This window comes from Sapajus apella, unplaced genomic scaffold, assembly GCF_009761245.1.
Source record: "Sapajus apella isolate SASKATOON/1434 unplaced genomic scaffold, GSC_monkey_1.0 scaffold29, whole genome shotgun sequence".
Lineage (NCBI taxonomy): Eukaryota > Metazoa > Chordata > Mammalia > Primates > Cebidae > Sapajus > Sapajus apella.
Genome location: NW_022436969.1, coordinates 10,788,120 through 10,799,891, shown reverse-complemented (window position 1 = coordinate 10,799,891; position 11,772 = coordinate 10,788,120). Strand labels below are relative to the sequence as shown.

Genomic DNA, 11,772 nt, shown 5'->3' with positions numbered 1-11,772 from the left:
TTTTTTTTTTTTTTTTTTTTTTGAGGTAGGGTCTCACTTCACGCCCAGTGTGATCACAGCTCACTGCAGCCTTGACCTGGCCTCTGTTGATCCTTCCACATCAGCATCCTGAGTATCTGGGACTGCAGGTGTGTGCCACCATACCCAGCTAATTTTTGCATTTTTAGTAGAGATTAGGTTTTGCATTGTTGCCCAGACTGGTCTCAAAATTTTGAACTCAAATGATCTGTCCTCTTCAGTCTTCCAAAATGTTGGGATTATAGGTGTGAGCCATAGACTGGCTTTTTTTTATTTTTATTTTTATTTTTTTTTTTGAGACACGGTTTGCCCTGCCACCCATGCAGAGTATGCAGTGGGGTGATCTTGACTCACTGCACATTTTTAAACTATTCATTTCTTCTTGCATTGACCTTAGAGTGTTTCCTGACTCCTATTATGTAAGATAAGTAAATTAGAATTTTTAGCCTTCCCTTCCCTTTTTATCTTTTTCACTTCCAATGTCTTTCAGCTGTACCATTACTTTTATATTGTGAAAGATTTTCAACAACAGAAACTAAGAATATTATAGAATTAAGAAGAAATTGACAAAAATTATGGAAGCCACACAGGGCTGGGGAACAGGAGTGATTGCTGGCAGTGAGGCCTGCTGAAGACAATGCTGCTGAGAGGAACGAATGATTTCACCATATTATTAATATTAGCTATGTTAACAGTACTTTCAGTCAGGGTAGGTAGATGAGGTGCTGTCTTGCATAAGTACTAGGTAGCCTCACTTATTCTGTATACGTCTACAAATATCTTTATTTTAATCTTATTCTTGATGATCGGTTAACTTAGTTGAGATTAACAGACTGGCAGCAATGTTCCTGAGCACTTTGAAGATGTTTCATTGTCTTCTGTCATCGACTATTGCTGATGAAACTTCTTTTGTTAAGTTGAATTTGTGGTTACCTTGTAGATAAGTCTCTCTCTCTAACTCTTAGAATTTCTCTTTGTTTTTGTTTGTTTGTTTGTTTGAGACAGAGTCTCATGCTGTAGTGCAGTGGCGTGATCTCAGCTCACTGCAACCTCGCCCAGGTTCAAGCGATTCTCCTGCCTCAGCCTCCTGAGTAGCTGGGACTATAGGTGCCCGGCCAAGAATTTTCTCTTTGTTCTTAATATTATGCGGTTTCTTTTCTTTTTTTTCTTTTTGAGATAGAGTCTCACTCTGTCATCAGGCGCCAGGCTGGAGTGCAGTGGCACAATCTCGGCTCACTGCAACCTCCGCCTCCTCGGTTCAAGCAATTCTCCTGCCTCAGCCTCCCGAGTAGCTGGGACTACAGGCGCATGCCACCATGCCCAGCTAATTTTTGTATTTTTAGTAGAGACGGGGTTTCACCATGTTGGCCAGGATGGTCTTGATCTCTTGACCTCGTGATCCACCCACCTTGGCCTCCCAAAGTGCGGGGATTACAGCCTTGAGCCACCATGCCTGGCCATATTATGCAGTTTCATTTGGTGTGTTGAGCTGTGTATTTAATTTATCCATCCCACTACTAGGAGTAAACTTTTGAGCTGATGCTTAGGTTTTTGGATGCTGCTTATTTTGTTTTGGAATTACCATTGTTTATTTCTTATAAAAATTTCTTTTATTATTTATTTATTTAGTAGAGATAGGGTTCCACCATGTTGTCCAGACTGGTCTGGAATGCCTGAGCTCAAGCAATCCTCCTGCTTCAGCCTCCCAAAGTGCTGGGATTATAGGCATGTGCCACCATATCCAGCCAAAAATTTCTTTTATAATTCATATTTTTTTAAATTAACACTTTTTTTTATTCTTGCTGTCATCTTACAATTGGGTTTTTATTGAAACTTCTCTTTTCTTTTTTTCTTTTTTTTTTTTTTTGAGCTAGCTGAGATTTTATTTTGGACAAAAAAAAAAAAAAAAGCCAATTGAATTGTTTTGCAGCTGGAGGCATGGGCAAGGGGGGTCCCCAGGCAGTAAACTCCCCGAGGGTGGGCTGAGGGCTAGGGCTGAGCGTCGGATGGGTCTCCCATTCCCTGTGCTCCCCTGTACAGCAACCTCCCTCCCGGGCTCTGGGGCAGCCTCAGGAGGGGCAGGCTGGGAGGGGCTGTTGCAGCTGTTCACTTGGGCAGGACGTCAGAGGACTCAGACACCAGCCTCCCATCGCGGGTCTCAATCTTCTTCACAACCACGGCCTTGGTGGAGCTGGTGCGGCTGAAGGTGGAGCCCGCGCCAGAGCCAAAGCTGGAGCCCAGGCCGTAGCTGAGGCCGGGGCTTGTGAGGCCCCCATAGGCAGAGCTCAGACCACCTGCATAGCCGCTGGTGGTCTTCGTGTGGATACTCATGTTCTGCATCCCAGACTCCAGCCGGCTCTCCTCGCCCTCCAGTAGCTTGCGGTAGGTGGCGATCTCGATGTCCAGGGCCAGTTTGACGTTCATCAGCTCCTGGTAGTCACGCAGCTGCCGTGCCATGTCCTGCTTGGCCTTCTGCAGGGCTTCCTCCAGCTGCTGCTGCTTGGCACGAGCATCCTTGAGTGCCTGCTCCCCGCGATGCTCAGCATCTATAATGGCGGCCTCCAGGGAAGCCCTCTGGCCTTTGAGGCCCTCAATCTCGGCCTGGAGCCGGCTGATGTTCCGGTTCATCTCGGAGATCTCAGTCTTCGTACGCCGCAGGTCATCCCCGTGCTTCCCAGCCAGCTTCTGCAGCTCCTCATACTTGATCTGGTATACGCTCTCCGCCTCAGCGCGGCTGCGGTTGGCGATCTCCTCGTACTGCGCCTTGACCTCAGCGATGATGCTGTCCATGTCCAAGGAGCGGCTGTTGTCCATGGACAGCACCACAGAGGTGTCGGAGATCTGGGACTGCAGCTCCCGGATCTCCTCTTCATACAGCTGCCTGAGGAAGTTGATCTCGTCAGTCAGTCCTTCCAGGCGAGACTCCAGCTCTACCTTGTTCATGTAAGCTTCATCCACATCCTTCTTGATGAGGACAAATTCATTCTCCATCTCTGTACGCTTATTGATCTCTTCCTCATACTTGTTCTTGAAGTCCTCCACCAGCCCCTGCATGTTGCCAAGCTCCGCCTCCAGCTTCAGCTTCTCCTGGCCCAGAGTCTCCAGCTGCCGCCTCAGGCTGTTGATGTAGCTCTCAAACATGTTGTCCATGTTGCTCCGAGCCGTTTTCTGCTGCTGCAGGAGGCTCCACTTGGTCTCCAGCATCTTGTTCTGCTGCTCCAGGAACCACACCTTGTCGATGAAGGAAGCAAACTTGTTGTTGAGGGTCTTGATCTGCTCCTTCTCCTGGGTACGCACGGCCTGGATGTTGGGGTCCATGTCCAGCTTAATGGGGTTCAGCAGGCTCTGGTTGATGGTGACGGCGGTGATGCCTCCCGGGCCTATGCCGCTGGCCCCCGCATAGCCTGCACCCAGGCCACTGCGGAGGCCAGCGCTGCTCACGCGGGAGAAGCTCGAGGAGCTCGAGCGGGCACTGGGCCCACTCGTGAAGGAGCGGCTGCTGAAGGCCCCGGGGCCAGTGGTGGACACCCTGTAGGACTTCTGGGTCACCCTGATGGACATGGTGGCGGCAGGAGTGGAAGCAGGCGGGCTGAACCAAGGAGAGATTCCAGAAGGAGCGGAGAAGCTGCTGCTTGGATCCTCTTTTCTTTTTTTTTTTCGAGATGGAGTCTCACTCTGTTGCCAGGCTGGAGTGCAGTGGCGCAATCTTGGCTCATTGCAACCTCTGCCTCCCAGGTTCAAGGAATTATCTGCCTCATCCTCCTGAGTAGCTGGGACTGCAGGCATGTGCCACTATGCCCTGCTAAATTTTTGTAGTTCTAGTGGAGATGGGGTTTCACTGTATTAGCCAGGGTGGTTGATCTCCTGACCTCGTGATCCGCCTGCCTTGGCCTCCCAAAGTGCTGGGATTACAGGTGTGAGCCACCACCTCCAGCATTTTTTTTTTTTGAAACAAGGTCTCACTGTGTCACCCACACTGAAGTGCAGTGGTACAATTCTCTGCTCACTGCAGCCTCAACCTCCCAGACTCAGATGACCCTCCCACTTCAGACTCCCAAGTAGTTGGGACTACAGGTACGCGCCACCATGCCCGGCTAACTTTTTGCATTTTTTGTAGAGACAGGGTTTTACCATATTTCCCAGGCTGGTCTTGAACTCCTGGGCTCAAGCAATCTGCCCGTCTTGGCCTCCTAAAGTGCTGGGATTATAGGTGTGAGCCACCTGCCTGGCCTGTTGAAGGCTTCATATCCTTCATTTGTCTTACCTGGTCTCTCATATTCTTTATCTCTGTGTTAAATTATGTTTGAATTCTCAGTACTCTCTTTCAAATTGTTAATTCTGTCTCTGTCCAGTCAACCAGTTTTCTCAGGTATTGTTTTATATTTTAATAATTATGTTTTACAATTCCAAGGTCGCTTATTGGTTCTTTTTTATAATTTTTCTGTCTTGACTTGTGTAATATTTTTGTTTTCTTTTCATAATTTAGTGGCCTTTTTGAAGAGAATATGATCCCTTCAAATTAATTTTTGTCATTACTGTTTTTTAACTTATTTTGAAGTAATTTCAAAATTACAGTAAATTTGCAAGAGTGATAAAAGGGACTCTTCTTTTTTTTTTTTTTTTGAGATGGAGTTTTGCTCTTGTTACCCAGGCTGGAGTGCAATGGCGCCGATCTCGGCTCACCGCAACCTCCGCCTCCTGGGTTCAGGCAATTCTCCTGCCTCAGCCTCCTGAGTAGCTGGGATTACAGGCACGCACCACCACGCCCAGCTAATTTTTGTATTTTTAGTAGAGACGGGGTTTCACCATGTTGACCAGGATGGTCTCGATCTCTTGACCTAGTGATCCACCCGCCTCAGCCTCCCAAAGTGCTGGGATTACAGGCGTGAGCCACCGCGTCCGGCAAAAGGGACTCTTCTTTACCCTTCACTCAGATTCACCAGTTGTTAACATTTTACCACAGTTGCTTTCTCTCTCTCCATATATATACACTCATGATTTTTTTCCTAATCATTTGAGAGTAAGTTGCACATATATCTTTAGCTGTAAATAAATCAGTGTTATTCCTTAAGAGCAAAACCATAGGGCAACTACCAAAATTAGGATATTCACCATTAATACAATAATACTATTGCCTAATCTATAGACTTTACTCAAAGGATATTTTTGCAAAATATCCTTTATAACATTTTTTTCCAGTCTGGGATCCAGTCCAAAATCATGCCTTACATTTAGAGTTATGCTTTTTAATCTTTGTAGATTTCAAACAATAATTCCTCATCCTAATTTTCATCTTTTAAAGACTTTTACATAAAAGAAAATTCACCTAGAATAAAATCATTATGCCAATTGCATAGTGGATGGTACAATGAACCTCTCTATTCCCATATCAAGGTTTAACAAAATCCAAGTTTTGCCTATTTGTCTCATCTATTCTTTCCCTCTTTTTCTTTGCTTAAGAATCTCAATTAACTGTCCCTAAAAGTATATGCATTATTTTCTTAGATAGCTATAATATCATGATCATATCTAACAAAATTAACAATATTTTATTGGTATTATTTATTTTGTAGACCATAGTCAACTTCCCCAGTTGTTTTTAAAATGGTAGGTTTTTGCTGATTTTCTTGTTCGTTTTTATTTGTTGGTTATAGTTGATTTGTTAGAATTGGGATCCAAATGAGATCCATAGATTACCTGTTATGCCTCTTAAGTTTCTTTTGAAATAAAGCTGCTGCTTTTTTTTTTCTTTTGGACAGAGTCGTGCTCTGTCACCCAAGCTGGAGTGTAGTGGTGTGATTTTGGCTCACTTCAAGCGAGTCTCCTGCCTCATCCTCCTGAGTTGGGATTACAGGTGTGCACCACCACACCCAGCTAATTTTTTTTTTTTTTAGTAGACACAGGGTTTCGTCATGTTAGCCAGGCTGGTCTCGAACTCCTGGCCTCAAGTGATCCGCCCACCTCGGCCTCCCAAACCATGAGCCATTGCGTCCAGCCGCTGTTGCCTTTCTTTTACCCCACTCCATTATTTTCTTTTAGAAAAGTCAGGTAAGCTGTTCCATAATATGAAATGTACCGTATTCTGGAGTTGAGTGTCCCATATTCTGGTTTGCTGCTTTGTGGCACCATTTACCTTGATTTCTCCTACATTTCTTGTAAGAGAAATTAGCTGTAGAGACTTGATTACATTCTAGCTAAGCGTTTTTTACAGAAATACTCCAAGAATGATGCTGTGTGCGTCACCTTGCATTGAATCAGGAGGCACACAGCATCTGATGGTCCCAGGCTTCATAATGATCAGGTAAGCTTGATGATGGGGCGGGCAGAATTCAGGTAAGACTGTATGATCTCCCCATTGTTAGGCTCCCTGTTGCGAAACAAAGTTATCAGACAGCGATCTCAATCCATTTAGAAAGTTTATTTTGCTAAGGTTAAGGACACTCCCAAGACACAGCCTCAGGAGGTCCTGGAGACATGTGCCCAAGGTTGTAAGGGTATGGCTTGCTTTTATACATTTTAGGGAGACATAATACATCGCACAATACATGTAGGATGTGCATTGGTTCTATCTGGAAGGGAGGAAAGGCGGGGCTACTTGGAGTGGTGGGAAGGCCTTCCAGATCGTAGATGGATTTAAAAATTCTGATTGGCAGTTGGTCGAAAGAGCTATCCCTAGAAAGGAATGTCTGGGTTATGATAAGATATTGTGGAGCTCTGGGTTTTATAATGCAGATGAAGCCTCCAAGTAGCAGGCTTCAGAGAGAATAGATTGTAAATGTTTCTTATCAGACTTAAGGTCTATGTTGATATTATTAATGCTTGAGGGGTATAATGAGGTATCCCCAAACCCCTTTTCCAGCATGGCCTGAATTAGTTTGTCAGGTTAACTCTGGAATGCCCTTAGCTGAGAGGAGGGGTCCATTCATATGGCTGGGAGTTTGTATAATTTGCAGGATGACTCATTGTTTTCATTCCTCCTGTCTTCTGGTCCTTTGCTGACATTCTCCAGCCTGGTGTTTGGGGTCTCCTGCTCCATGCTGATATTTGGGATATCACACATCCGGTCACTAAGCCAAGGGCCAGTTCAGTTCAGTTACTTGTCACATAGCTTTGCCATTACCCTCTCATCTTCCTGGAGTCACAGCTCCACACAGAGAGACAGGATTCTGGGTTTTTGGTTTTGCTTATTTATGTATTTTGTTGTTGTTTTTCAGCCTGTTTCATAAGTGGGGCAATTCCTCCTTTGCCTCTGTTTGTATTTATCCACTCTTATCCCCCTTTTCAAGCTGAGCATTTTATTATTATTTACTTACTTATTTTTTTTTTTTTTTTTTTGAGATGGAGTCTTGCTCTGTCACCCAGGCTAGAGTGTAGTGGTGTGATCTTGGCTCACTGCAACATCTGCCTCCTGGGTTCAAGGGTTCTTTCGCCTCAGCCTTCTGAGTAGCTGTGATTACAGGTGTGTGGCATCATGCCTGACAAATTTTTGTATTTTTAGTAGAGACAGGGTTTCACCATATTGGCCAGGCTGGTCTTGAGCTCCTCGGCTTCAGTGATCCTCCCACCGCTGCCTCCCAAAGTGCTGGGGTTAGGGGCGTGAGCCACCGTGCCCAGCCATGCCGAGTATTTTAATCTGTTATCCTACAAGAGCAAAACTTGTCACCTCTGCCTGCTTCCATTTCTAGTCTGTGGGGAATTTTTATTTCATTTTTTAGTCCATCTGCAAGAGTGTGTATGTGTGTGTGTGTGTGTGTGTGTGTGTGTGTGTGTGTGTCTGTCTGTGTGTCTGTGTGTGTTCCTGGCCAAGTCCAGGTCCATTCTGCCTGCAAACAATAAATCAATCACAGTGAAGACGGATTTTGCAAAAGAGAAAAGATTTATTCACAAGGGCACCAAGCAAGGAGGTGGGAGAACAGCTCTCAAGTCCACCTCCACGAAAATGAGGCTTTAGGATGTTTATGGGTTAGGAAAGCAGTGTGATTTAAGGCATGGGGAAAGCTGATTGGCAGTGGGAAAAAATAATGTAACAGGTTCATGATGCAGAAGCATAGCTAAGGCTCATGACATTCATGAGGCATATGTACAGAAAACGATGGCATTAGCTTGATCTGAGGGTTGAGTTTTTGGCCCTCTGAGGTCAAAGGGCTACCTCTTGGGCAATTGTGCTGGCCCTTTTGAAGGGTCAGTGGTCTCAAACAGTTTGAACTGGACAGGAGCTGACCCAAGTTTCTGAAAAACAACTGAAACAACCATTACTATGGTGACTTATGAATGTTATCTATAAATTAGTCAGCAAAGGTTAAGCTTCAGCATTCAATGGTGAGGCCTTCTGAGATGACCACCACCTGCGGAAGTCTGGCCCGCTGACCCTGACTCAACAACAGGTGAATGAATGCACTCTCACCCATTACAGTGATACAAGTGGACCAGGGACAGCCATTGGCTGCTTTCAGATGCAACCAATTGACCAAGATCCTCTGTCCATCCACACATTTATTTGTAGTAAGCTGAAGACAGCTTACTACAGAGGTTCTGAGTTAACACGCTTGTGGATAATTAACATGGTTAAAAGAGTGATTTTATGAATCATAAAAGCTTTAGATTCTGGGGCCAGAGTAAACACTATTAACAGGAAATTCCCCTTTGGTCTCCCCTGAGAGGACCATCCAGCACAAAGTTTACATGAGTAAACAGTTAAAATAGAGACAGAGATATGGGGTAAACAGACTTAAACTGGGAAAGCTTCTTATCATCCCTATCTTCTTCCCAGTGATGGACTGGCCAGCTGCCTTCAGCCTGCCCAATAAAACCTTTTGACCTTCCAAAATATTTGAGACTATATAATCTGTAACTTTCTGTAATATTCTCCTTAGTATTTTGCCAGCCACCCCAAGTGAATCTCAACAGCCTTTGGTACTGCGGCTTTAAACATCCTGGAAAAAAACAAACAAGCAAAAGCAAGCAAGCAAAAGCAAGTAACCAAAAGCAAGTAGGTCAGGCAGAGGTGACTAAACAAACCCCTCAGTTTCATGTGTGTGTGTGTCTGTGTGTTTAAGAAAGGCAAGTTCAAAGTTCCATAAATCTCTAGGGCAGGGGCAAAATGCTGCCAGTTTCTTTGCTAAAACATAACAAGAGTCACCTTTGCTCCAGTTCCCAGCAAGTTCCTCAACTCCATCTAAGGCCACCTCAGCCTGGACCTTATTGTCCATATTGCTATCAGCATCTTGAATTCCCATACTTTGTGGGAGGACCTGGTGGGAGGTAGTTGAATCATGGGGTAGGTTTTTCCTGTGCTGTTCTCATGGGGATAAATGACTTTCGTTGGACCCGATGATTATATAAGGGGAAGCTTCTCTGCACAAGCTCTCTTGTCTGCCTTCATGTGAGACGTGACTTTCACCCTTCACCATGATTGTGAAGCCTCCCTAGCCACATGGAACTGTTAAGTCCATTAAATGTCTTTCTTTTGTAAATTGCTGAGTCTCAGGCATGTCTTTATCAGCAGTCTGAAAACGGTCTAATTACGCCATCTCAAAAAGAAGATAAATTAGCAACTAAACAATATTTTTAAAATATGAGCCTAACAAAACAGATATGAAAGCTAAATATGACTAAGGTCTTTTGCTAGTTCTAATCATTTTTTATTTAGTTGTTTAAAACATTTTTGGTAAGCAGTCACATGATTGGCAAGTAATGACAGGTTTGCTTCTTCCTTCCAATATGTGTAATATGTATTGGGGTTTTGTTGGATTTATCTCAGGAAAAAGTTGAATAATAGTAGGAATCCTAGTTGTTTCTGACTCTGAAGGCTCCTTGTTAATTATGACGTTTGTTCTAGGTTGGCCTGCCTCTTTTGTAGTTAGAGGAGTTATTGATCACATAAATAATTTGTAAGAATATGATTAGTATGAGACTAGTTGAGTCTCTACTTTTTGAGTATTTGTGGTACACAAGTGTTAATTAATGTAATAGATTCATTCATTATAAAAGTGAGCTGATGAGAAATACAATTTCAAGCACGTGATTATGAAGATGTTCTCTTTTTTTTTTTTTTGAGACAGAGTCTTGCTGTCATGAGGCTGGAGTGCAGTGGTGTGATCTCAGCTCGCTGCAATCTCCCCTTCCAGGTTCAAGCCATTCTCCTAGCTCAGGCTCCCAAGTGGCTGGGGCTACAGGTGTGCACCACCTCACCCAGCTAATTTTTCTCTTTTTAGTAGAGACAGGGTTTTACCATGTTGGCCAGTGTGGTCTCAATCTCTTTACCTCGTGATCCGCCTGCCGCGGCCTCCCAAAGTGCTGGGATTACAGATGTGAGCCACTGCAGCTGGTCAATGTTCCCTTTTTTCTATGACAGTAAATCCATTTTCTTGAAAGCCTGGTTGGAATAGATATGATGCTATGATACAAAATATTTGAACCCATAATGTTTGACAAAGCTTTTTATGTTAATATATTCTATTTAGAACATACAAAAATAGTGAAGCTGATTTAAAACCAATTACAGCGTTGCTACAATAAGTATTACATGAACAAAATGTTTACATGTGGAAGACAACTGTTATAATAATTCTGCTATACTGTTTCCTGTAATGTAAATACTCTTCAGATTGTAAATGGTATAAATAATATTAACGAAATAAGTTATAGAGGCAGGGCTTGGTGGTGCACATATTTAATTCCAGCACTTTGGGAGGCTGAGGGGGGAGGATTGCTTGAGCCTAGGAGTTCAAGACCAACCTGGGCAACAGTGGAACCCATCTCTACAAAAAATAAAAAAATTAGCCAGGTGTAGTGGTGCATGCCTCTAGTCCTAGCTACTTGGGAGGCTTAGGTGCAGGGAGGATCACTTGAGCCCAGGAGGTCGAGGCTGCAATGAGGTGTGATCACACCATTGCACTTCAGCCTGGGCGACAGAGCAAGACCTTGTCTTAAAACAAAACAAAAACAAACAAAAAACAAACCAAACAAAAACAAAAACAAAAACAAGGCCAAGTTATAGAGTATTATATGTGAAAATCAAAATGCCATTTATATAAATGTAGAAGCCATATAAAACAGCTTTATATAGATACAAGGGCTTTAGCAAAGGGATAGAATGTGAATGAGAAGAATACACATCAAATTAACAGCAGTTATTGCTTTTAAGGGGGAAAGAGAGAATAAAACTGGGAAAGGAGGTACATAGAAGACTTTGGTTAAATCTGTAATTTTTATTTCTTAAAAAAAGCAAATTAAAGGAAATATAAAGACAATATTTGCTCATTCTGGATAGTAAATATAAAAATGCATTTTATATTTTTGGCAGGATTAAAAAATATCAGTATTATGAGTGAACGTAGTAAAATAAATGAGACTATAGATAGCAGTGTTTAACGCAGTATAATTATATGAATAATTAGAGTAAATGTGGTATACAGGACAGACCTAGGAATTCTTGTTGAATAGTCAGGACCATAGACGTAAGCTGTAGTTGACACAGGATATAATGTATATGTAATGTGAAAGGGAAAAACAAAAAAATTTTCTAAAATGGCAAATATTTGTTTCTGAGTATTATGAAATGACAACATACAACATATTATATCCAACTGAACAATGTCTAGAGATGAATTTTACTGAATAAAGTTCCTGTTAAATTACATTATCATAAAGGAAAAATAATCTAGTGTTCATAAAGCTCATAATTCATTTAATGTTTCCTTTATCAAGTGTACCCAACTAGAGGCTTTCAATCTGGTAAAAAAATGACACCTA

At 43.0% G+C, this 11,772-nt stretch overlaps 1 pseudogene across 1 annotated transcript; it reads right to left on the bottom strand.

Annotated features, from left to right (window-relative positions):
* Positions 1 to 1,935: 1,935 nt before the first annotated feature.
* Positions 1,936 to 3,594, bottom strand: LOC116561463 (annotated as a pseudogene). Its single transcript, XR_004273440.1, has one exon. The product of XR_004273440.1 is annotated as a keratin, type II cytoskeletal 8 pseudogene (transcript).
* Positions 3,595 to 11,772: the final 8,178 nt, after the last annotated feature.